Consider the following 26,078-nt stretch of genomic DNA (forward strand, 5'->3'; position numbering starts at 1 on the left):
TAATTAATACCAAGAAGATCTCTCAAAACAGCAAAATTACATGGAAATTAAACAACTTGCTCCTAAATGACTTTTGGGTAAACAACATTAACACAGAAATCAAAAAAATCTGTGAAATAAATGAAAACAGAGGCACAATGTACCAAAATCTCTGGGATGCAACAGAAGCAGGGTTAAGAGGAAAGCGTATAGTGCTAAAGACCTACCTCCAAGTGTTAGCAAGATCTCAAATTAATGATCTAACACCACATCTAGAGAAACTCAAAAGATAAGAACAAACTAACCCCAAAGTTAGCAAAAGAAAAGAAAAAACTATGATCAAAGCAGAACTGAACAAAATTCAGTGCACAGTGGTCTGAGTTCCCTGCTCAGTCCCCGGGTGGTGGGGACAAAAATGGGTGGGATTGAACTGGGGTAGTCCACCTACAGGTCCCCAAATAACAGGCATGACAACAGTACCAGGGGAGAATCTAGTGAGCAGCTGCTAAGTACCCAGAGGTGTGCCTAGGCATGAATCTGTTAAATCTCCTTGGCTCCAGGTTCTTGCATGGGGCTGGGAGGTTGCCTACACTCCTAACCCAAGAGAGTGAGTGTTCCAGATGCCTGGAGATCTGCTTGGACATGGAGCAGGGAGAGTTCCCTATATCACAGTTTTGACAGGAATATTTGGGCAATTCAGGCTGCTATTGCAGGCTAGTGTGTGCTCTGAATGCCTAGAGATTTGCTGTGGCTTGTGGGGAGGGTCCCACTGCACCAAGATCTCTGCACGATTGAGTGGACTGACTTAGGGTGTTAATCCAAGTTGACAGTTGCTCTGAATACCTGGAGATCTGCCTGAGTGTGTAGCTGAGAGCCTCCTTCCCCCTCATACCTGGATCTCTGCACAAGAAATGGTGATGCAGCTTATGCTGCTGATTAAGGTGAACTGGTGCTTCGAATGCCTGGAGATCTGCCTGGGTTTGGCACAGAGAGGGCCTCACTGCACCAGGATCTATGTTCAGAATGTGTGGAGTGGCTCAGGCCACTGAGCCAGATGAGTAGGTACTGTGAATGCCTGGAGATCTGCTTGAGCGTGAATCTGAGACGGCCTCCTTGCACTGGGATCTCTGCACGGGAAGTGTAGGGCAGCTCAGGCTAGTGATTCGGGTGACTAGGTACTCCAAATCCCTGGATATTTGAATGTGCATGGAGTGAGAAGGACCCATGGTACCTCAATCTACATATGGGAAGGTTGACATGGCTCAGGCTGCTGAACTAGGCACATGAGTGCTCCAGATTCCTGGTGATCTGTCTGGTAAAGGGGCAGAGAGGATGTTGCTGTACCCTGATCTATTTCCATAAACTGTGGGGCAACTCAGGCTTCTAGTCCAGGCAAACATGTGCTTTAAATGCCTGGATTTCTGCCTGGGATGGATTAGAGAGGGTCCTGCTGCACCACAATTTCTGGTGAGCAGTATGGGGCACCCAGCAATGTCACATACAGACCAGTTCCAGGACAGCAAGCTAGCCTTGGCTGAAATCTTACTGCTCAAAAGAATCTGCAATGCTAGCTGCTCTCCTCCTGCCCCAGGCTTGCAACAGGTGAAAACAAATTTCCAGCTCCTACTGCTGAGACTCTTTCCATAGTTCTGTCTGTGGTGGCTCCTGCCCCACTCTTGAGCAGGTGCTTCTGTCTCTGGCCTGAGACTAAAATGCCTGCATGGCCATGCTGCCAGGTTGCTAAAGAATGGCTAAATTTATATGCACTCATATTAAAAATGGCAACCTGCACTTGGTCCTGGGTCTGAGGAAATGTCTACACCTTTTCCCAGTGTCTTTTCTTCATGATGTCTCCAAGCCTCTCCCCAAGTTAACTCAAGGGCTAGGGAAAATCAAAGTGCTCTACCTTGGCATGGGTTGCTCTGATCACCAGTAGAGAGGTGAATGAATCACAGAGGGAAGCTCTCTGCCTCTCTTACATACTTGGACTTTACTCATTTTTATCAGATGGACACTGTTGCATTGGTTGGTTGTCAGCTTTATCCTCACTGGGATCTGTGTTGTCCTTCATGATTCAGTGGATTCCCATTTTACTTCTTGGATTAAAGCTTACAGAGTTGATCTTTATACACTATCTTGCTATTTTCAAGTGGCCGAGACATGCTAAAAGCCTCTAATCTGCCATGCTGATTAAAAAATTGACATCTTTTTTAATGTAGTTATTTATTGTTACTATCTTCCCTCAGAACTGCTTTCATTGCATCTTATAAGTTTTGGTATGTTGTGTTTCTTAATGTATTTTTTATTTTCCTTTTTGAATTGCTACTTTGATTCATGATTTTTTATGAGCATGTCATTTAATTTCCACATACTTGTGAATTTTCCTTCTGTTATTGATTTCTAGTTTCATAACATTGTGGTCAGAAAAGATACTTGATTATGATTTCAGTGTTCTTAAGTATTTTGGGACTTATTTTCTGGCCTAATATATAATATATCCTGGAGAATGTTTCCTGTGTGCTTGAAAAGAATGTGTGTTCTGTTGCTGTTAGATGGAATGTTCTTTATGTCTGTTAGGTCTGTTTAGTATATAGTTCAAGTCCAGTGTTCTCTTATTGATTTTCTCTTTAGATGATCTGCCCATTGTTGTGGGGCATTAAAGTCCTCAACTGTTACTGTACTGCTGTTCATTTCTCCCATCAGCCCTGTTAATATTTTAAAAATATACTAATTTCTCCAATGTTGGGTGCATATATATTTACACTTGTTGTGTCCTATTGATGTGTTGTCCTCTTTATCATGATATAATAACATTTTTTAATCTCTTGTTACAGTTTTTGACTTAAAATCTATTTTGTTAGGTATAAGTATAGATACCCCTGCTATGCTTTTGCTTTCCATTTTCATAGAATATCTTCTCCTCTCCCTTCACTTTAAGTGTTTGCATATGTATCAGGCTGTTCTTGTATTACTATAAAGAAATACCTGAGACTGGTTAATTTTTGAAAAAAGAGATTTAATTGGTTCACTGTTCTTGCAGGCTATACAAGCATGATGACAGTACCTGCTTGGCTTCTGGTGAGCTTTTACTCATGGCAGAGAGCAAAGTGGAAACAGTAAGTCACAAAGTGAAAGCAGGAGCAAGGAAGGGGGAAGTGCCACACTTTTAAACAACCAAATCACTTGAGAGCTCATTTACTGTCATAAGGACAGCACCAACTCATGAGAGATCCTCCCCTACAATCCAAACACCTTCCACCAGCCTCATCTCCAACATTGGGGATTACATTTCAACATGAGATTTGGGCAGGGACAAATATCTAAGCTCTATCATTCTGCCTCTGGCACCCCCAAATCTCATGTCCCTCTCCCATTGCAAAATAAAATCACGCCTTCCTAATTGTTCCCCAGGTCTTAACTTATTCCAGCATCAATTCAAAAGCCCAAAGTCCAAAGTATGCTCAGATATCACAATTTCCTTCTGCCTATGAGCCTATAAAATAAAAAACAAATTATTTATTTTCAAGATACAATAGGAATACAGGCATTGTATAAACATTCCTGTTCCAAAAGGGAGAAAAGAAAGGGGCTACAGGCCCCATTCAAGTTCAAAACCCAGCAGGGCAGTCGTTACATCTTAAAAGCTCCAGAATAATCTCCATTGACTCCCTTTCCCATATCAAGGGCACTTCTGCAAGTCTCAGAGTCTAAAGGCTGAAAAACCTGGAGTCTGATGTCCAAGGGCAGGAGGAGACGAAGCAAGCAACTGACATGGAAAGAAAGAGGGAGCCAGAAGACTCAGCAAGCAAGCCTACCCCCATGCCTTCTTCCATCTGGGTCTTCCTCTTCCAGTCCACTGACCCAAATGTGAATTTCCTTTGGCAACATCCTAACAGACACACCCCGAAACAATACTTTACCAGCCATCTAGGAATCCTTTAATCCAGTCAAGGTGACAACTAATGTTAACCATCACAGCATTTTCTAAAGGTAATGTGAGTCTCTTGTAGACATAATGCTATGTTTTTTGATTTGTAAATTTTAATCCATTTTCATCTATAGCAATTATTGGTAGGTAAGAATTCACTATTGCCATTTTATTAATTATTTTCTGATTGTTTTATAGATCCTTAACTCCTTTCTTTCTCTCTTGTTGCCTTCTTCTCTGATTTGATGATTTTTCTGTAGTGGTTTGCTTTGATTCCCTTGTCTTCTATGTATCAACTATGGGTTTTTGTTTTGTGTTTATGATGAGGCATACATAAAACATCTCATAGTTTTACAAGCCTGTTTTAAGTTAACAACAACTTAACTTTAGCATACAAAAGCTGGGCACTTTTACTATCTCTCTCACATTTTATGTTTTTGATATCACAATTCACATCATTTTATATTGTGTATCATTGACAAATTATTATAGCTATAGTTATTTTTAATACTTTTGTCTTTTTTTTTGATAGATCAGTTTTTTTAAATTATTATTATACTTAGGTTTTATGGTACATGTGCGCAATGTGAAGGTTAGTTACATATGTATACGTGTGCCATGCTGGTGCACTGCACCCACTAACTCATCACCTAGCATTAGGTATATCTCCCAATGCTATCCCTCCCCCCTCCCCCCACCCCACAACAGTCCCCAAAGTGTGATGTTCCCCTTCCTGTGTCCATGTGTTCTCACTGTTCAATTCCCACCTATGAGTGAGAATATGCGGTGTTTGGTTTTTTGTTCTTGCGATAGTTTACTGAGAATGATGATTTCCAATTTCATCCATGTCCCTACAAAGGACATGAACTCATCATTTTTTATGGCTGCATAGTATTCCATGGTGTATATGTGCCACACTTTCTTAATCCAGTCTATCATTGTTGGACGTTTGGGTTGGTTCCAAGTCTTTGCTATTGTGAATAATGCCACAAGAAACATACGTGTGCATGTGTCTTTATAGCGGCATGATTTATAGTCCTTTGGATTTATACCCAGTAATGGGATGGCTGGGTCAAATGGAATTTCTAGTTCTAGATCCCTGAGGAATCACCACACTGACTTCCACAAGGGCCGAACTAGTTTACAGTCCCACCAACAGTGTAAAAGTCTTCCTATTTCTCCACATCCTCTCCAGCACCTGTTGTTTCCTGACTTTTTAATGATTGCCATTCTAACTGGTGTGAGATGGTATCTCATTGTGGTTTTGATTTGCATTTCTCTGATGGCCAGTGATGGTGAGCATTTTTTCATGTGTTTTTTGGCTGCATAAATGTCTTCTTTTGAGAAGTGTCTGTTCATGTCTTTCGCCCACTTTTTGATGGGGTTGTTTGTTTTTTTCTTGTAAATTTGTTTGAGTTCATTGTAAATTCTGGATATTAGCCCTTTGTCAGATGAGTAGGTTGTGAAAATTTTCTCCCATTTTGTAGGTTGCCTGTTCACTCTGATGGTAGTTTCTTTTGCTGTGCAGAAGCTCTTGAGTTTAATTAGATCCCATTTGTCAATTTTGGCTTTTGTTGCCATTGCTTTTGGCGTTTTAGACATGAAGTCCTTGCCCATGCCTATGTCCTGAATGGTATTGCCTAGGTTTTCTTCTAGGGTTTTTATGGTTTTAGGTCTGACATTTAAGTCTTTAATCCATCTTGAATTGATTTTTGTATAAGGTGTAAGGAAGGGATCTAGTTTCAGCTTTCTACATATGGCTAGCCAGTTTTTCCAGCACCATTTATTAAATAGGGAATCCTTTCCCCATTTCTTGTTTTTCTCAGGTTTGTCAAAGATCAGATAGTTGTAGATATGTGGCGTTATTTCTGATGGCTCTGTTCTGTTCCATTGATCTATATCTCTGTTTTGGTACCAGTACCATGCTGTTTTGGTTACTGTAGACTTGTAGTATAGTTTGAAGTCAGGTAGTGTGATGCCTCCAGGTTTGTTCTTTTGACTTAGAATTGACTTGGCGATGCGGGCTCTTTTTTGGTTCCATATGAACTTTGAAGTAGTTTTTTCCAATTCTGTGAAGAAAGTCATTGGTAGCTTGATGGGGATGGCATTGAATCTGTAAATTACCTTGGGCAGTATGGCCATTTTCACGATATTGATTCTTCCTACCCATGAGCATGGAATGGTCTTCCATTTGTTTGTATCCTCTTTTATTTCCTTGAGCAGTGGTTTGTAGTTCTCCTTGAAGAGTTCCTTCACATCCCTTGTAAGTTGGATTCCTAGGTATTTTATTCTCTTTGAAGCAATTGTGAATGGGAGTTCACTCATGATTTGGCTCTCTGTTTGTCTGTTGTTGGTGTATAAGAATGCTTGTGATTTTTGCACATTGATTTTTTATCCTGAGACTTTGCTGAAGTTGCTTATCAGCTTAAGGAGATTTTGGGCTGAGACGATGGGGTTTTCTAGATATACAATCATGTCATCTGCAAACAGGGACAATTTGACTTCCTCTTTTCCTAATTGAATACCCTTTATTTCCTTGTCCTGCCTAATTGCCCTGGCCAGAACTTCCAACACTATGTTGAATAGGAGTGGTGAGAGAGGGCATCCCTGTCTTGTGCCATACTTTTGTCTTTTAACCTTTATAATAGAGCTATAGGTAATTTATACACCACCATGACAGTATTTGAATATTCTGAGCACAAATTCACTTTAATAGTGAGTTTTATACTTTCATATGTTTTTATGGTACTAATTAGTGGCTTTTCTTCAGCTTGAAGTATTTTCTTTAACATTTATTGTAAGGCAGGTCTAGTGGTGATAAAGTCCCTTAGCTTCTGTTTGTCTCAGAAAGCCCTTATCTTTCCTTAGTTTCTGAAGGGCAGATTTGCTGAGTAAATTATTTGTGCTCATGGTTCTTTTTCTTTTACCACTTTGAATATGTCAACCCACTTTCTCCTACCCTGCAAGATTTCTTCTGAGAAATCAGCTGATAGCTTTATTTATGTTCCTTTGGATGTGGTATGCTTCTTTTCTCATGGTATCTTCAAACTCATCTCTCTTTCTTTGATATTTGAGTTTGATGATAATGTGCCTTGATTAAACATTTGGTTGAATGTTATTAGAGATCTCTGAGCTTCATGTTTCTGGGTATCCATATTTTTCCCAAGATTTGGGAAGTTTTCAAGCATTATTTTTTCAAATAAACTTTCTATCCTTTTTTCTTCTTTTGGAACCCCTATAATGTAAATGTTAGGTCTCTTGATGGTATCCCATAAATCCTATAGGCTTAAAACATTCACTTTCATTATTTTTTTATTTTTTCCCTTTTGACTAGATAATTCAAAATGATCTCTCTTCAAGGTTGTCTATTCTCTCTTGTGTTTGATTATTATACTGTTGAAGCTCTCTATTGTATTTTATAATTGTCATTGCATTCTTCATCTTCAAAACTTTTATTAAAAATTGTCTATCTTTTTGTTGAACTTATTTTATTCTTCTATGAATTCATAAAATTATTTATGTTCTCTTGTAGCTTGTTGAGTTTCTTTAGAACAATTATCTTGAATTCTTTGTCAGGAAATATGCACATCTCCAATTCTTTGGGATTTGTTACTGGAAATTTATTGTATTTCTTTAGTGATGTCATGTTTCCTGATTTATTGTGATCCTTGTAGTCTTTTCTACACATTTGAAGATGCATTCATATCTTCCAGACTTAATGGACTGGCTTTGGTAGTAAAAGACATTCACCTATGGGGGGGCATGCTGAAGTGTGCTGTGACATTGGATCTAGAGATGTGGGACACCAAGGTTGGGGGGAATGCAGTGGCTCCAGGTCTTGGAAGAGTAGGGTGACTTGTCTTCTTACACAACTGAGGTCTGTGACATTGACAACTACATGGTCCTTGGAGGCAAGAACTGCAGAATGTCTGCAGTAGCTGTGAGGGCTGTTGTCATCCTCTATGTTGCCTGTGAGTCCGGCATCAAGGGACTGAGGTGTTCAGCAGTAGGGGCTGTCATTGTGTATACGCTTGGCTGAAGTGGCTGGCTGAAACACATTTGTGATGATAGAGGCTAGTTGAGGGTACATGTACAGCAGTGAGGGCCAGAGTCAGGGGAGAGTCCCGGGGCAGACTATAGGCAGACATATGGTGGTGGTGGCCAGTGGTATGCGTGTGCATGGCTATAGGAACCAGGACAGCATGCATGTGTGTGGTTGCGAAGAGAGCTATGACTACATGCCCAAAAGTAGGTAACAGCAACAGGGATTGTGTTTGTGTGCAGCTGTGGGCCCAAGTTAGCAGTGGGCATATGTGTGGTTGCAGGGGCTGGCTGTGAGTGCAAACATGCTGGTGGGTGTAGGTTCTGGGCAGTGGGGCTGATTGCTTGCCCATATGCAGCTATGGGGGCTAGGGCTGCTGGTGAACATGTATATAGCTGCATGGGCCAGCTGCAGGCATGTGTTTGGTAGTAGGGGCTGGCAATAGGAGTCAGAACCAGCTGATTGTGTGTTTGCATCTGCAGGGGCCAGGAATGATGCTGATTATGTGCATAGCTACACAGGCCAGCTATGGTCCCATATTTGGTTGTGATAGCTTATGATGAGGGTGGGATTTATCAATCAAAAGACATACAGTGACTCAATGGATAAAAAACAGACCCAACTATACGCTGCTGAGAAGACTCACTTCACTTTTAAGGACATAAAAAAGTGAACATAGACTAAAAGTGAAGAGATAGAAGATATTTGAAGCAAATTAAAACCAAAAGAGAGCAGAGTTAGCTATATTCATATCAGATAAAATAGACTTTGATACCAAAAGTGCACAGCTGTGAGAACCAGGTTTTTGGTATGTATATGTTTGACTGCAGGGTCCAGCTGTAGAAGTAAGAATGGTGGTAAGGACTGGTGGTGGGAGTTGGGACCCACTACTTGGCACACACAGCTGCAGAAGCCAGGGATGGTGGCAGGCACAACCTGGTGGTGAAAGTTGTGGGATTCTGCTGCAGCTGTGATGGCTGTTGGTTTCTTCACCAGTAAAAGCTGCTAGGGTCCTCTGCAGAGTAGGCCACTGGGGTCTGTCATGGCAAACTCTGGCAGGGTTGGGGCATGGTTCTTCAGCAGTGAAAGCTGTGGGGTTGCACAATGGCTTCAAGGGCTGTTGAACTCCTCAGTGGAGGGGGCTTCAGAATTCCTGTGCAGAGTAGGCCATGGGGAACCATGGTAGCTCCCATTGTGTGGCTGATATTGTTAGTGCCCACTCTTTGTTCCAAGCTGTCTCCAGACATCTTAGTTATGCCAGTCTCCCCAGTGATCTAGATGGGGTGAAGCAGAAGAACATAATTCAGGCAGTGCCCCAGAAGTCTAAGGAAGTTGGTTAACTTATTCTTTTTTTCCTTGAGGGGAACTCATGAGCTAGAATATTCCCTCTCTGTGATGAGAAGTGATGGCCAGGGGATAGGATGATGCAGGTAAAGTACAAACTGTTTTTCCTCCCCATTTTATGTGGTTATTTTTGGATTTTTTCCACTGCATTTCTGTAGCTTCTTAAGTGGACTCCTGAGCTCTTCCAGAGCTATTTTTATCCATGGATAGCTGTCCAGTTGTTCTCTATGTGAGAGACAAAGGATGGATTCACTCCATCTTCCTGACATCACTGTATCATAAGCCAAATTCTAAAAAAGAAATATGAAAAGAAATTAGTTGCAATGTTGTGTTAACACTGGCTTTCTAGTGGAAAGCAATAAATTTGGCCAATCTAACAGTCATTGGCTGCAGTTTTGCTCTATGTCTGGTGGTGTGCTGGACTTTTTGAGGAGAGAGTCCTTGCCTCAGAGTTGCCCACAGCTTCACAAACTTTGGGTGACTTGGGAAGGGATCTGTCAATATTAGTGACTGAAGAAAAAAACTGTACTCATTGTGAGCCAAATTTGCATTAAAAAAGTTTTGCTAAATTGCAATATATGAAATCCCTTTAACAATTCATTTTTTTTTTTGAGAGGGAGTCTCGCTCTGTCCCCCAGGTTGGAGTGCAGTGGTGCGATCCCGGCTCACTGCGAGCTCCACCTTCCGGGTTCACACCATTCTCCTGCCTCAGCCTCCTGAGTAGCTGGGACTACAGGCACCCACCAACATGCTCAGCTAATTTTTTGTATTTTTAGTAGAGATGGGGTTTCACCATGTTAGCCAGGATGGTCTCGATCTGCTGACCTCGTGATCCGCCTATCTCAGCCTCCCAAAGTGCTGGGATTACAGGCGTGAGCCACTGCCCCAGCCAACAATTCATTTTTAATTAATTAATTAATTAATTATTTTTTTTGAGACAGAGTCTTACTCTAGTTACCCAGGCTGGAGTACAGTGGTGTGATCTCAGCTCACTACAGCCTTGATCTCTTCAGCTCAGGTGATCCTCCCACCTCAGCCTCTGAGTAGCTGGGACTACAGGCATGCACCACTGTGCCTGGCTAATTTTTTGTACTTTTTAGTAGAGACAGGGTTTCGTTATGTTGTCCAGGTGGATCTTGAACTCCTGGACTCAAGGAATCTGCTCATCTTGGCCTCCCAGAATGTTAGGATTACAGGTGTGAGCCACCACACCCGACCTTCATTTTTAATTTAAAAGGAGGAGTTCAGGTGTCTATGGACAAATATAAGAGAACTTTTAATTGTAATGACTTAGAAATGGAAATAGTCAAAAGATTAAGATTAAAGCAGCTATTGTTAGGTACTAATGTGTTAGTATTTAACAATCATTAATTTGGCTGACTCCTTCTAACAAACATTAGCTTCATTATTTGTGTATACGTGCGTGAAAAATAATGAGTTTTAATTAATTCACATTTGGTTGATTTAATAAATGCACCCAACTATCCATTTACAAATAGCTTGCTACAATACAATTTCACTTAGAACTCAACTCCTAATAAAAATTCAGTTAAATCAGCAAATATTTCTTTTTTTTTTTTTCAATTGATGCAACTCAGTAATTTTTATTGCAACTGGAAGACAATACATCACAGAAACTTTATGGTAGGTCTGGGGAAAAGTGTTATTTACAATAAATGATGAAATAGTTTGTCTTTGGCAATACGATTACATACGAAGAATGCAAAATGCAGGTATGGATGCCTTCCAAGCAACACCATCAAGTCCCTAGAGTTCGGCTGATCGCGCCTGCCTCCACATTGTTTCTTTAGGTTCACACGAACATAACAGAACATCATGTTCTTTCTCCTTTATGGTTCTCCCTTTCTATTCATGATATTGGCAGTTTCATACAGAAAATACAGAAAAAAATTGGCTTTTGAAAAATTATTACTCTCATAAATTAATTTGGCCGTGTAGGTCTATTGGCCAGCCAAGGTCAGACGACCCTAAGCATCAATAGTAAAACTCTTGGTCTTCTGATTGCTTTATCAGTTTTTTTTTTCTGTAAAACAAAACTCAGAAATGTTACACAATCAGAGTATTAAAAAATGTACAAGTGTATATGCTTCCCAGACACACATGGATACATTTTTCCTCCACATTTTCACCATGGCAGTATTAAGTAGTGAGTGTGAATGACACAGCATGAAACTGGTTACTGAATCAGCTATGAGCTCAGATGGCCTCAACATACATACTCAAGAAATGTTGCATGTTTAAATAACTGAGAGTGTGCTAAATCTCCTCTAAAAAAAAGAAGGAGAGGGGCTGGGGAACTCAGGCCCCAGTCATGAAAGGATGAATACAATTTCTAGGTTTAATAGCAAATATTTCTTAGACATCTATTTTGTGTACGTGTGAGGTACTGAGTAATTTTCTTTGGGGGATGTTACTCAGTTTTCACAGGTGAGGGCAGGGGATTTTCCTATCTTCTTAACCACTATATTTCCAGTGTTTAGAATAGTTCCTAAGACATAACTGGCATTCAAATAAAGCTCTCTGTGGTATTAGCTATAATATGAGCTTTATGTGTGAAGTACTTTAAACAGAAGATGCAATTAGGTCATAGAAGTGTGAGGAAGCAAAACAGATATCCTACTCTGCTGCAATTTTGTTTAATAACATTGAAACACTCTGAGATAAACCACACACACACCTGCATGCACACACGTGTGCCTGTGAATGCAGTATTTTCTTCTAGTCTCTAATGTAGATGAAGCCTTAATTTCATTTCCTGTAAGTTGATGATTCCTTAAATAAAATGCTGATATTGACAGATACATAAGATCCTTGCAAACAGGGTAATTATGTGTAGTTGTTATTTTCCACCAAAGAGAATTATAAACAGACTGAAAAGTTGAAGGTTTTTTTTTTTTTTTTTTTTTTTACAGAGTATCCCTCTGTTGCCCAGGCTGCAGTGCAGTGGTGTGATCTTGGCTCACTGCAATCTCCACCTCCTGGGTTCAAGTGATTCTCCTTGTTCAGCCTCCCCGAGTAGCTGGAACTACAGGTGTGCTCCACTACAACCAGCTAATTTTTTGTGTGTAATTTTAGTAGAGGTTTCTCCATGTTGGCCAGGCTGGTCTCAAACTCTTGACCTCAGGTGATCCGCCCACCTCCGCCTCCCAAAGTGCTGGGATTACAGGTGTGAGCCACTGCACCCGGCCAGAGGTTTTTTAATTTAAATATTTGGCATACCCTTTATTGAGAACCCACTTTGTCTAACAGATACAACCCCTTATAAAATTTTGCAAATAAAATTACTTTTTTATTTTTATTTTATTTTATTATTATTATAATTTAAGTTTTAGGGTACATGTGCACAATGTGCAGGTTAGTTACATATGCATACATGTGCCATGCTGGTGTGCTGCACCCATTAACTCGTCATTTAGCATTAGGTATATCTCCTAATGCTATCCCTCCCCCCTCCCCCTACCCCACAACAGTCCTCAGAGTGTGATGTTCCCCTTCCTGTGTCCATGTGTTCTCATTGTTCAATTCCCAACTACGAATGAGAACATGCGGTGTTTGGTTTTTTGTTCTTGCGATAGCTTACTGAGAATGATGATTTCCAATTTCATCCATGTCCCTACAAAGGACATGAACTCATCATTTTTTATGGCTGCATAGTACTCCATGGTGTATATGTGCCACATTTTCTTAATCCAGTCTATCATTGTTGGACATTTGGGTTGGCTCCAAGTCTTTGCTATTGTGAATAGTGCCGCAATAAACATATGTGTGCATGTGTCTTTATAGCAGCATGATTTATAGTCCTTTGGGTATATACCCAGTAATGGGATGGCTGGGTCAAATGGTATTTCTAGTTCTAGATCCCTGAGGAATCGCCACACTGACTTCCACAATGGTTGAACTAGTTTACAGTCCCACCAACAGTGTAAAAGTGTTCCTATTTCTCCACATCCTCTCCAGCACCTGTTGTTTCCTGACTTTTTAATGATTGCCATTCTAACTGGTGTGAGATGATATCTCATTGTGGTTTTGATTTGCATTTCTCTGATGGCCAGTGATGGTGAGCATTTTTTCATGTGTTTTTTGGCTGCATAAATGTCTTCTTTTGAGAAGTGTCTGTTCATGTCCTTTGCCCACTTTTTGATGGGGTTGTTTGTTTTTTTCTTGTAAATTTGTTTGAGCTCATTGTAGATTCTGGATATTAGCCCTTTGTCAGATACGTAGGTTGCAAAAATTTTCTCTCATTTTGTAGGTTGCCTATTCACTGTGATGGTAGTTTCTTTTGCTGTGCAGAAGCTCTTGAGTTTAATTAGATCCCATTTGTCAATTTTGGCTTTTGTTGCCATTGCTTTTGGTGTTTTAGACATGAAGTCCTTGCCCATGCCTATGTCCTGAATGGTAATGCCTAGGTTTTCTTCTAGGGTTTTTATGGTTTTAGGTCTGAAGTTTAAGTCTTTAATCCATCTTGAATTAATTTTTGTATAAGGTGTAAGGAAGGGATCGAGTTTCAGCTTTCTACATATGGCTAGCCAGTTTTCCCAGCACCATTTATTAAATAGGGAATCCTTTCCCCATTTCTTGTTTTTGTCAGGTTTGTCAAAGATCAGATAGTTGTAGATATGTGGCATTATTTCTGAGGGCTCTGTTCTGTTCCATTGATCTATATCTCTGTTTTGGTACCATTACCATGCTGTTTTGGTTACTGTAACCTTGTAGTATAGTTTGAAGTCAGGTAGCGTGATGCCTCCAGCTTTGTTCTTTTGGCTTAGGATTGACTTGGTGATGTGGGATCTTTTTTAGTTCCATATGAACTTTAAAGTAGTTTTTTCCAATTCTGGAAGAAAGTCATTGGTAGGTCGATAGGGATGAAAGTGCTAAACTTTGGGTCTTCTTTGGACAGTTACCATGGAGACCTTGATAAGATTACACAGACCCATCCAATTATTGGAGTCACCTACACTTTATTGTTTGAGATATGCAATCTCATGGGCCCCTTGAACCCAGATTGGCCTTTCTCAACTCTCAGGGTGAACCTTACCATCTTGTGATAAAGATTTCACTTTCACTTACTTTGATTCTAGATTAAGTCTAGTTCTGTTTTTTTATGCCACTCTTCTATTGCCTTCATTAATGGAGGAAATGTTGGAATATGTTTTTGTTTTTTTGACTTTGCTATCAAAAACACTGCATGTCTTCGCTTTTGGTAGAAGATAACAGGCAATATAGATGACTATTTATGTATGACCTTTTTGTTTTTTATTTCTTAAGGAGTGTCTTATCTCCTGGCACTTGGGACACCCATGTCTTTGCTTTGAGGCCACCAGATTTTGGTTTAGTTGGACTAATAGTCTTTCTCAACTGTAGGGTTGACAAGTTACTCACACCGCTTTCTGTGCCATTGAATATTTGATTTTCTGATTGCTGATAAAATTATCTTTGCTATTTTTCTTGGTTTCAACAACAACAACAACAACAAAAACAAAACTCTCACTCACCTTGTAAGCATGCAGTGTAACAGAGAAGCAGCCCCTGGATCAAGGAATATCACAACAACTGTAACTTTAAGCCTTTTGTGACTCCTTGACTTTCATGTTCTGATGCTGTTACTACTGACTATTGAGTTTTTAATGAGAGGGTGACAAGTGTGTTCAGTTTCAAAGTTCATGAGTCAAAGATGGCCATTGACATGTCTGTCTTGGTTAAAATGTCTCTTTTTAGGTTTTTAATTTTTAATTTTTATGGGTATATTGAAGATGTATATATTTATGGGCTATGTGGGATGTTTTGATACAAGCATGCAATGTGAAATAATCACATGATGGCGAGTGGAGTATCCATCCCCTCAAGCATTTATTCTTTGTGTTTCAAACAATCCAACTAGTATTTTATTTATTTATTTTATATATATATATATATATATTTTTACTGAAATATTCAGTCTCCATCTCCCTAGAAACTGTCAAAAATTGCCAATACTGACTATGTTACAAGTCGTCATGGTGGAGTATTGGGAAAAGTTTTCAATTAGTAATAATCACACCTCAGATAAACCTCATTGGCTACAATACTGCCATGGTGCAAAGCTCTTTTAGTTATTTTAAAATGTACAATTAAGTTAGTATTGAATGTAGTCACCCTGTTGTCCTATAAATACTAGGTCTTATTCACGCTATTGTTTTGTACCCATTCATGGTTAAAACATCTCTATCATTTATAAAATTGAAACTAAAATAATCTGTTTCTAAAATCATGACTGCTGGTTGAAAATCAATTAAATAATAAAAATACTGTTTTTTTTTTTTAAACAGAGAATCCTGCATTCTAAAGGATCTAGTCTGGATGCCAGAAGCTGTGTATAGGATGAGAGCCTGGTGGACCTGATTCACCTCCTGTTGTTCAGTTCAGTTCAGAGACTGAAAATCAGGATTTGTGCTGGAGAGTCTTTGAACTGTGTGAAAGTATCTGAAGGTCCATGACAATTTGAAAGGTTAACAGTAATGGACTTTCATAGATCTATAGTATTTGCTCTTGACCTTGGCTGAAATTGTAAAACAGGCGGCCACATCTCCGTAAGTACTTTTCTCTTTTTGCATACAAATAAATTGGTTTTTTATAAGTGTCTATTCATAACTGTAGCCCTTTTGCATCTGTGTCTAGTGACTTTTATGGGAAAACTTTTGGGGGTTAATTGATTATAGGAATTTGTCATTTGTGCACAAATGTCTGAAGGGTTTAACGTCTAATTTAACAGAAGGCACATGAAAAAGGTGCAGGAATCGAAGGCACGAGATACACCTGAAAGTGGTGGAGCAATGAATCTGAACAGGATGATGGATTGAAAGTGCTTAAAAGAGGCAGCTAGGATCCTGGATTCATGTCCTACCACTGCAGCCAGGGAAAGATCCTCCCACATCTATCAGAATACTGGAGGATTATGTCTGGAGAGATTGAATTCTAGGGATGCTCAGGCCCAAATGAAGGTGGGATGATAAGCCTTGATAAAATCTTTCAGTAGAAATAGTAGAGAATTTTAAGAGAATTTTATTGAAATTTTTGAGACATTTTCATATGTCTGGGAAAAGACGAAACTAACTTGTTAGTGCTTTTCTGATTTGAATAATATGTGTTGGAAGAAACTGGAGTTGAAATGTGAATGATCCTTTTCTGGCTTGTCTGGAGGTTTCTCCTCAACAGAGACATCTAAAGGGTTATGAATTTATGACATTATTTCTTTGTTCTCCAAAAAATGGAAGGTTTCATAAAAATACATCAAAGTTTTAGAAAACAGCATATTTTTCTCTGGTCTTTCTTATTGGAATGATTGTTATTTGGAAGTTAGACCCTCCTTGGTCAATCATCTCATTTTATTATTATTTTTTCTTATTTTCTTGTTCTAGTCTCTGGCAGATTTTCTCAACTTTATTTTTCAACCCTTCTTTTGAATTCTTCACTTCCTATATTGCATTTTCAATTTCCAAGAGCCTTTTTTTTTGTTCTCTGATGGTTCTTTGTTTTTTCAGCCTCCTATTTTTATTTCATGGATACAATATACTCTCTGCTTTTACAAGATTAATTATTATATTTTGAAACTTTCTTGGCTATTTTCTCTGTTTCTTGGATTTTCTTTCTTTTTAACGTTTTTGTCTCCTCTGTTTTCATTTTGAGTCCTGTCTTTCAAGAGAGGGCGATTCTTTAAGATAGAAGTAATAACAAAACAGACTAGAAACTATATTTGGATGGAGAATGGATATAAACTGGTAGGCTTTACCCAAGGAGGTTCTGGCTGGGCCTTTTTGTTGGAGAGCCATCAACTTGCAGTATCTTTAGGTATTTTTGGAGGGTTGGTAACTTTCTCCAGAGAGGACTCCACTAATCTTTTGTCAAAAGAATCTAAGCCTGCTTGCAGGTTCTTCCAGCTGACAGGGGACTAGGGCTTGAGAATTTCTTTTAGTTAATACCCTTGTTTTTATCAGGAAATCTCATATTCACCTTAATCTATGCCTGCATCCGGCATCCCCTGAATTCAGTTTTCCAGATGGTAATCCTCAAGACTCCTGGTATGATATGGGGGTCTGTCAGCTGTCTGTGATGGATGGAAAAGGAGCCCTGGGATTCTATCTGCCTCTTTTTACACACTTTCAATCCTATTTTTAGATCCTACTCTGCTGCTTTCAGAAGTATCTGTTACCTTCATCCCTGAGGTGTTATACCAGGGTTTGGCAAACTGTAATCTGCCAACCAAATCACGATTTGCTTTGTCCTTTCAATCTTTGCCTGTTTTTATAAATAAAGTTTTCTTGGAACACAGCCATGCCCATAGACATGTATTATCTATGACTGCAGAGACGGACAGTTGTGACAGAGACCCTATGGCATGGAAAGCTTGAAATATTTACTATCTGGACCTTTACATAAAAAATGTACTGACCACTGTACTACACTACAGTATGAATCAACCTGCTTCTGGATTTCCCCTATTGCTGCCTTGGATTTGAGTGCTTTCTGATTTACTAAATTGTTTACTATTTATTGATCTATTTTCTAGGTTTCAAAGTTCATTATCATTTTATTTTCTTTCAATTTTTTTGTCTTTGTGGGTTTATTCCTTTTGCTTCCTTTAGTGTAATTTTAGTATAGAGTTTCAGGAGAGTGTAGAGACGAACCTTGAGTTTGCTCCACCATGTTCAATCAGAAATCTGAGGTAGGAATCATCAATGCCATTAGAAAAGAAAACTAAGTTTGCAGGAAGTTAATTGCTCAGGGTCACAGAGCAGAACTGGGATACAAGCCCAGGTCTTTTGGAGAGCCCCTGTAAGGTAAACTCCAAGGGCAGTGATTTTGTTTTGTTCACTGCTGTAGTCTTAGAACTTTGACAGATATTTAGGATGTACAGGATAAATGTTTATTTTAGTTGTTGCTATTAAAATCATGTTTGTAACCATTTTGATTCATTATCTCCAATAAGTGTTGATTTTTCTCAGGAATATTTGTTTCAGTCTCTGGATTGTTCTTATTATGAATTATGGCCTGGGTTTGTCATTAGCTTGTTATGTAAAATCAGAGCAGAGGCTGTTTGAATTTTAGTAACCTCAAATTTTGTCCTTATTTCATTCAGTGCAGTAGTGAGAACCATACAAGACATTGTGTCTGAAAGCTCATTGACATGTATAAAGTGTAAAATGCAAGATTTTATTTTCAGTTTATAATATTAAATATCACCAATTGTACAATGGAAATTCAATGTTAAATAATAAATTTACCATAATAGGTGTTCTTTTCCTTAAAATACTTTCTTGGCTTGGTTCCAGGATATCAGACTCTTGGTCTACTCCTACGTCATTGACTAAATGTTCTTAATCTCCTAGCTGGGTTTGCCTCTTCATTACAATCTCTAAATGTTGGAGGGACGAGGGACAAATCCTCAAGCCTCTTCTTTTCTCTCTTTATATCCTCCCCTAGGTGGTCTCATTCAGTTCCATATTTTAAATATTGTCTATGTATATTAATTACTCACAACCTTTTATCTCCTTGATCTTCCTCTAATCTCTAGAAATCACTTTTACAATTTATCCACTTGGATATTTAATAGACACTTCAAACCTAACACACCACTGTATTCTAGAATCTCTTAGCCCTGGGACTATTGAAATTTTGGGCTGGATAATTCTTGTTTTGGGGGACTGTCCTGTGCACTGTAGGATGCTTAGAAGCATCCCCGGCCTCTATCCACTATATGCCAGTAGCACCTCCTGGTTGTTAAATCTCCCCTCATGGACAAAATCACTTCTGATGAAATACCAGTACTTTATTCTAGCTTCCAACAAATTCTGAACCTCCTTATTTTTCTCTACCTGAGTAAAAGGGACCACTATCCATCTCCAAACCTAGGTCTCATCCCTGAATTTTTTGCTTTACCTTACTCCCTACATCTAATGTAGCAGTGTCAATAAACTTTATCATAAAAATCCATCCTAAATCTGTCAACTCTCAGCTCACTACTACTGCCACCTGCATTAGTCAGGCTTTGCTGTGGTAATGATGGTAAAAAATAGCTCCGAAATATTCATGGCTAAGAACTGAAATTTTTTTCTGACCTACAAGTCTATGGGTTGTCTATGACTCTGCAAGACTATGAGTGATGTTCAGGTATGCCTCATCTGTTTCTCATTCTTGGACACAGGTCAAAAGTGTCGAGTCTAGTCAGAGCATGTTTCTCTCTGTTCTCACAGAATAGGAGCACACGTGGTCAAGTAGAAATGGGCAAGGCTTTCTAACAGCTTTGCTCAAAATTGGCACTTTCACTTCTGCTCATATTCTATTGGTCAAACTAAATCACATGGCCAAGCCACAAGTCAGTAGATCAGAGAAGTACACTTCACCAGCAGAAAAGCCACAACAAAGGCCGAGTGGAAGAAAAATGTTGGGAACAAATAATACTCTGTACAATTTCACCCTGGTTCTAGCCTTTATCATCTCTGACCTGAATATATCAACAGCCTCCCTAATGGTCTCCCCAGTTCTTCTCATGCTCCCAGTACAGGAGCCCAAAGTGATTTTTCAGAAACATAAATCAGATTCCATCACTCTCAGACTTAAAACTCTTCAATGGCTTCATATCACACTAACAGTAAAAATTAATCTCCTTTGTTGTTAAATGCTAAATCAAAGTGCTAAAAGTGTATATGGTATGCTACGTTTTTGTGAGAAATAAGAGGAAAGAAGAAAGTATGGACAAATCTACCTATCTTTAGAAAAAGAAACACCAGAAGTATCATCCACAAAAAGATGAAGTTGGTTACCTATATGGAATGGTTAGGGAAGGGGAACAGGGTGGAAAGGATAGGTCATACAGTCACACATCTCTCAGTATACTCTTTGTTTAATTTTGATTTTTTGAACAACACTATAACCTCTGTCTTGGGTGGCATTGTAGTTTGGGGGAAGGTAGGGAGGGAAAAGCAAACACATCCTCAGCTCTTCTTAATAGGTTTGATTTTTATGTTGGTATGAGTGAAACAATTCTAAAATTACTTTTGATATTTATAGGTTTGAGCACACAATGAAATGAGTTGATATTGACTGTTGGGAACCAGAGTTCTCAGTGGATGAAGAGACACAGAAAAGTAAAATGGAGGAAGGCAAAGAAGATCTCCGAAGAGACGGATTGGAATTGGAAGCATTAGTATGAACCATGATTCTAAAATAGTTAAATATTAATGTCTATGCTTGTATATATCCAGAAGTTTATGTATGTATGTTTAAATGTGTGTGTAATATATATGTATACATATATGTACACATGTATATATTTCCTAGCTTTGTCTACTGAAAGGGTCCACAAGCAAAGATCTTGTAGTGGATCTTGGTCTCTAAGATTGTTCCCTGTTAAAAAAAAACAAAATAAAACAGGATCTGTTGGAGAAATTGCTGATTCCAGTGCTGTAGCAGAAAAGGTAATACATGATCCTAAAATCAGTAATCTCATTCTGTTAGATTACTGTGGGGTTCAATATGGTAGCCACTAGTCTCTTGTGCTATTTATTTATTTATTTTTATTATTATACTTTAAGTTCTAGGGTGCATGTGCACAACATGCAGGTTTGTTGCATATGTATACATCTGCCATGTTGGTGTGCTGCACCCATTAACTCGCCATTTACATTAGGTATATCTCCTAATGCTATCCCTCCTCCCTCCCCCCACCCCATGACAGGCACCAGTATGTGATGATCCCCATCCTGTGTCCAAGTGTTTTCATTGTTCAATTCCTACCTGTGAGTGAGAACATGCAGTGTTTGGTTTTCTATCCTTGCGAAAGTTTGCTCAGAATGATGGTTTCCAGTTTCATCCATGTCCCTACAAAGGACATGAACTCATCCTTTTTTATGGCTGCATAGTATTCCATGATGTATATGTGCCACATTTTCTTAATCCAGTCTATCACTGATGGACATTCGGGTTGGTTCCAAGTCTTTGCTATTGTGAATAGTGCCACAATAAACATATGTGTGCATGTGTCTTTATAGCAGCATGATTTATAATCCTTTGGGTATATACCCAGTAATGGAATGGCTGGGTCAAATGGTGTTTCTAGTTCTAGATGCTTGAGGAATTGTCACACTGTCTTCCACAATGGTTGAACTAGTTTACAGTCTCACCAACAGTGTAAAAGTGTTCCTATTTCTCCACATCCTCTCCAGCACCTGTTGTTTCCTGACTTTTTAATGACCGCCATTCTAACTGAGGTGGTATCTCATTGTGGTTTTGATTTGCATTTCTCTGATGGCCAGTGATAATGAGCATTTTTTCATGTGTATGTTGGCTGCATAACTGTCTTCTTTTGAGAAGTGTCTGTTCTTATCCTTTGCCCACTTTTTGATGGGGTTGTTTTTTTCTTGTAAATTTGTTTAAGTTCTTTGTAGATTCCAGATATTAGCCCTTTGTCAGATGGGTAGATTGCAAAAATTTTCTCCCATTCTGTAGGTTGCCTGTTCACTCAGATGGTAGTTTCTTTTGCTGTGCAGAAGCTCTTTAGTTTAATGAGATCCCATCTGTCAATTTTGGCTTTTGTTGCCATTGGTTTTGGTGTTTTAGTCAAGAAGTCCTTGCCCATGCCTATGTCCTGAATGGTATTGCCTAGGTTTTCTTCTAGGGCTTTTGTGGTTAGGTCTAACATTTAAGCCTTTAATTCATCTTAAATTAATTTTTGTATAAGGTGTAAGGAAGGGATCTAGTTTCAGCTTTCTACATATGGCTAGCCAGTTTTCCCAGCACCATTTATTAAATAGGGAATCCTTTCCCCATTTCTTGTTTTTGTCAGGTTTGTCAAAGATGAGATGGTTGTGGATGTGTGGTATTATTTCTGAGGCCTCTGTTCTGTTCCATTGGTCTATATCTCTGTTTTGGTACCAGTACCATGCTGTTTTGGGTACTGTAGCCTTGTAGCATAGTTTGAAGTCAGGTAGTGTGATGCCTCCAGCTTTGTTCTTTTGGCTTAGGATTGACTTGGCAATGTGGGCTCTTTTTTGGTTCCATATGAACTTTAAGGTAGTTTTTTCCAATTCTGTGAAGAAAGTCATTGGTAGCTTGATGGGGATGACATTGAATCTATAAATTACCTTGGGCAGTATGGCCATTTTCACGATATTGATTCTTCCTACCCATGAGCATGGAAAGTTATTCCATTTGTTTGTGTCCTCTTTTATCTCATTGAGCTGTGGTTTGTAGTTCTCCTTGAAGAGGTCCTTCACATCCCTTGTAAGTTGGATTCCTAGGTATTTTATTCTGTTTGAAGCAATTGTGAATGGGAGTTCACTCATGATTTGGCTCTCTGTTTGCCATTATTAGTTTATAGAAATGCTTGTGATTTTTGCACATTGATTTTGTATCCTGAGACTTTGCTGAAGTTGCTTATCAGCTTAAGGAGATTTTGGGCTGAGACGATGGGGTTTTCTAAATATACCATCATGTCATCTGCAAACAGGGACAATTTGACTTCCTCTTTTCCTCAGCAGAAACTCTAAAAGCCAGAAGAGAGTGAGGGCCAATATTCAACATTCTTAAAGGAAAGAATTTTCAACCAAGAATTTCATATCTAGCCAAACTAAGCTTCATAGGTGAAGGAGAAATAAAATCCTTTACAGACAAGCAAATGCTGAGAGATTTTGTCACCACCAGCCCTGCCCTAAAAGAGCTCCTGAAGGAAGCACTAAACATGGAAAGGAACAACTGGTACCAGCCACTGCAAAATCATGCCAAATTGTAAAGACCATCGAGGCTAGGAAGAAACTGCATCAACTAACGAGCAAAATAACCAGCTAACATCATAATGACAGGATCAAGTTCACACATAACAATATTAACCTTAAATGTAAATGGGTTAAATGCTCCGATTAAAAGACACAGGCTGGCAAATTTGATAAAGAGTCCAGACCCATCAGTATGCTGTGTTCAGGAGACCCATCTCACATGCAGAGACACACATAGGCTCAAAATAAAGGGATGGAGGAAGATCTACCAAGCAAATGGAAAACAAAAAAAGGCAGGGGTTGCAATCTTAGTCTCTGATAAAACAGATTTTAAACTAACAAAGACCAAAAGAGACAATGCCGTTACATAATGCTAAAGGGATCAATTCAACAAGAAGAGCTAACTATCCTAAATATATATATACTCAATACAGGAGCACCCAGATTCATAAAGCAAGTCCTTAGAGACATACAAAGAGACTTAGACTCCCACACAATAATAATGGGAGACTTTAACACACCACTGTCAGCATTAGACAGATCAATGAGACAGAAAGTTAACAAGGATACCCAGGAATTGAACTCAGCTCTGCACCAAGTGGACCTAATATACATCTACAGAACTCTCCACCCCAAATCAACAGAATATACATTCTTCTCAGCACCACATCACACTTATTCCAAAATTGATCACATAGTTGGAAGTGAAGTACTCCTTAACAAATGTAAAAGAACAGAAATTACAACAAACTGTCTCTCAGACCAGAGGGCAATCAAACTAGAACTGAGGATTAAGAAAGTCACTCAAAACCACTCAACTACATGGAAACTGAACAACCTGCTCCTGAATGACTACTGGGTACATAACGAAATGAAGGCAGAAATAATGATATTCTTTGAAAGCAATGAGAACAAAGGCACAGCATACCAGAATCTCTGGGACACATTTAAAGCAGTGTGTAGAGGGAAATTTATAGCACTAAGTGCCCACAAGAGAAAGCAGGAAAGATCTAAAATTGACACCCTAACATCACAATTGAAAGAAGTAGAGAAGCAAGAGCAAACACATTCAAAAGCTAGCAGAAGGCAAGAAATAACTAAGATCAGAGCAGAACTGAAGGAGTAGAGACACAAAAAACCTTTCAAAAAATCAATGAATCCAGGAGCTGGTTTTTTGAAAAGATCAAGTCTAGCAGTCTTGATAAACTGCTAGCAAGACTAATAAAGAAGAAAAGAGAGAAGAATCAAATAGACACGATAAAAAATGACAAAGGGGATATCACCACCGATCCCACAGAAATACAAACTACCATCAGAGAATACTGTAAACACCTCTATGCAAATAAACTAGAAAATCTAGAATAAATAGATAAATTCCTGGACACATACACCCTCCCAAGACTAAACCAGGAAGAAGTTGAATCCCTGAATAGACCAATAACAGGCTCTGAAATTAAGGCAATAATTAATAGCCTACCAACCTAAAAAAGCCCAGGGCCAGATGGATTCACAGTTGAATTTTATGAGAGGTACAAGGAGGAGTGTTACCATTCCTTCTGAAACTCTTCCAATCAGTAGAAAAAGAGGGAATCCTCCCTAACTCATTTTATGAGGCCAGCATCGTCCTGATACCAAAGCCAGGCAGAGACACAACAAAAAAAGAGAATTTTAGACCAATGTCCCTGATGAACATCGATGCTAAAATCCTCAACAAAATACTGGCAAACTGAATCCAGCAGCACATCAAAAAGCTTAGCCACCATGATCAAGTTGGCTTCATCCCTGGGATGCAAGTCTGGTTCAACATATGCAAATCAATAAACATAATCCACCATATAAACAGAACCAAAGACAAAAACCATATGATTATCTCAATAGATGCAGAAAAGGCTTTTGACAAAATTCAGCAGCACTTCATGCTAAAAACTCTCAATAAATTAGGTATTGATGGGACGTATCTCAAAATAATAAGACCTCTTTTTGACAAACCCACAGCCAATATCATACTGAATGGGCAAAAACTGGAAGCATTCCTGTTGTGGCTATTTAAAATTACATTAATTAAAATTAAATAAAATCAATAAGTCAGTTCCTCAGTTGCACTGGCCACATTTCAAATGCTCAATAGCTACACATGGCTAGTGGCTAAACTACTGAATAGCCCAGATTCGGAACATTTCCATCATTGCAGAAAGTTCACTGGACAGCATTATGCTAGCAAGTACAAAGGAATGCTCCAAGAAATAATAATCACAATGACATACAAACCAGATTAAAGGGTCTCATACTGGCCAAGACTAGGAAAATGTGGGCATTGAAATAACAGAAAATATTAAAATGATTAGAAACATTAGTAACTTGTATACCATTGGAAGAATACAAATCCATTCACACTGATGACAAGTAACATAATTAAATTAGAGAGAAGAGAGTACTCTTGCTTATAGTAGAATGCCGAAGACCAGTGGTAAATGGGGAGGGAATTCTGGAGTTTGAGATAGCCATTTTGCAACTGTCATAGTAAAGATGGGGTCAGGTACAAATCATTAATGGAGTATAAATCTAGAGGGAGATTTGGACAAAGACTAGGATGTTTGCATGATTTTCTCCAGATTGCTTATTAGTTGGAAGAACAAAAATGATAATTTTAGGAGGAGCCAAGATGGCCGAATAGGAACAGCTCCGGTCTACAGCTCCCAGCGCGAGCGACGCAGAAGACGGGTGATTTCTGCATTTCCATCTGAGGTACCGTGTTCATCTCACTAGGGAGTGCCAGACAGTGGGCGCAGGTCAGTGGGTGAGCGCACCGTGCGCCAGCCGAAGCAGGGGCGAGGCATTGCCTCACTCGGGAAGCGCAAGGGGTCAGGGAGTTCCCCTTCCAGAGGTGACAGACGGCACCTGGAAAATCAGGCCACTCCCACCCGAATACTGTGCTTTTCCGACGGGCTTAGGAAACGGTGCACCAGGAGAGTATAGCCCGCACCTGGCTCAGAGGGTCCTACGCCCACGCCCACGGAGT

At 39.2% G+C, this 26,078-nt stretch overlaps 1 long non-coding RNA gene and 1 other non-coding gene across 2 annotated transcripts in view; one reads left to right on the top strand and one right to left on the bottom strand.

Moving 5' to 3' along the window:
* Positions 1 to 25,703, top strand: part of LOC134761537 (uncharacterized) — a 51,688-nt gene extending 25,985 nt beyond the window's left edge. Inside the window, exons 5-8 of the long non-coding RNA XR_010140251.1 lie at positions 3,020 to 3,095; positions 3,664 to 3,969; positions 15,620 to 15,880; positions 20,358 to 25,703. This is a non-coding gene — a long non-coding RNA (uncharacterized LOC134761537). The remainder of the gene's footprint in view (positions 1 to 3,019; positions 3,096 to 3,663; positions 3,970 to 15,619; positions 15,881 to 20,357) is intronic.
* Positions 15,256 to 15,396, bottom strand: LOC112133939 (U4 spliceosomal RNA). Its single transcript, XR_002915539.3, has one exon. It is a non-coding gene; the product is annotated as a U4 spliceosomal RNA (small nuclear RNA).
* Positions 25,704 to 26,078: the final 375 nt, after the last annotated feature.

This window comes from Pongo abelii, chromosome 5 (assembly GCF_028885655.2).
Source record: "Pongo abelii isolate AG06213 chromosome 5, NHGRI_mPonAbe1-v2.0_pri, whole genome shotgun sequence".
Lineage (NCBI taxonomy): Eukaryota > Metazoa > Chordata > Mammalia > Primates > Hominidae > Pongo > Pongo abelii.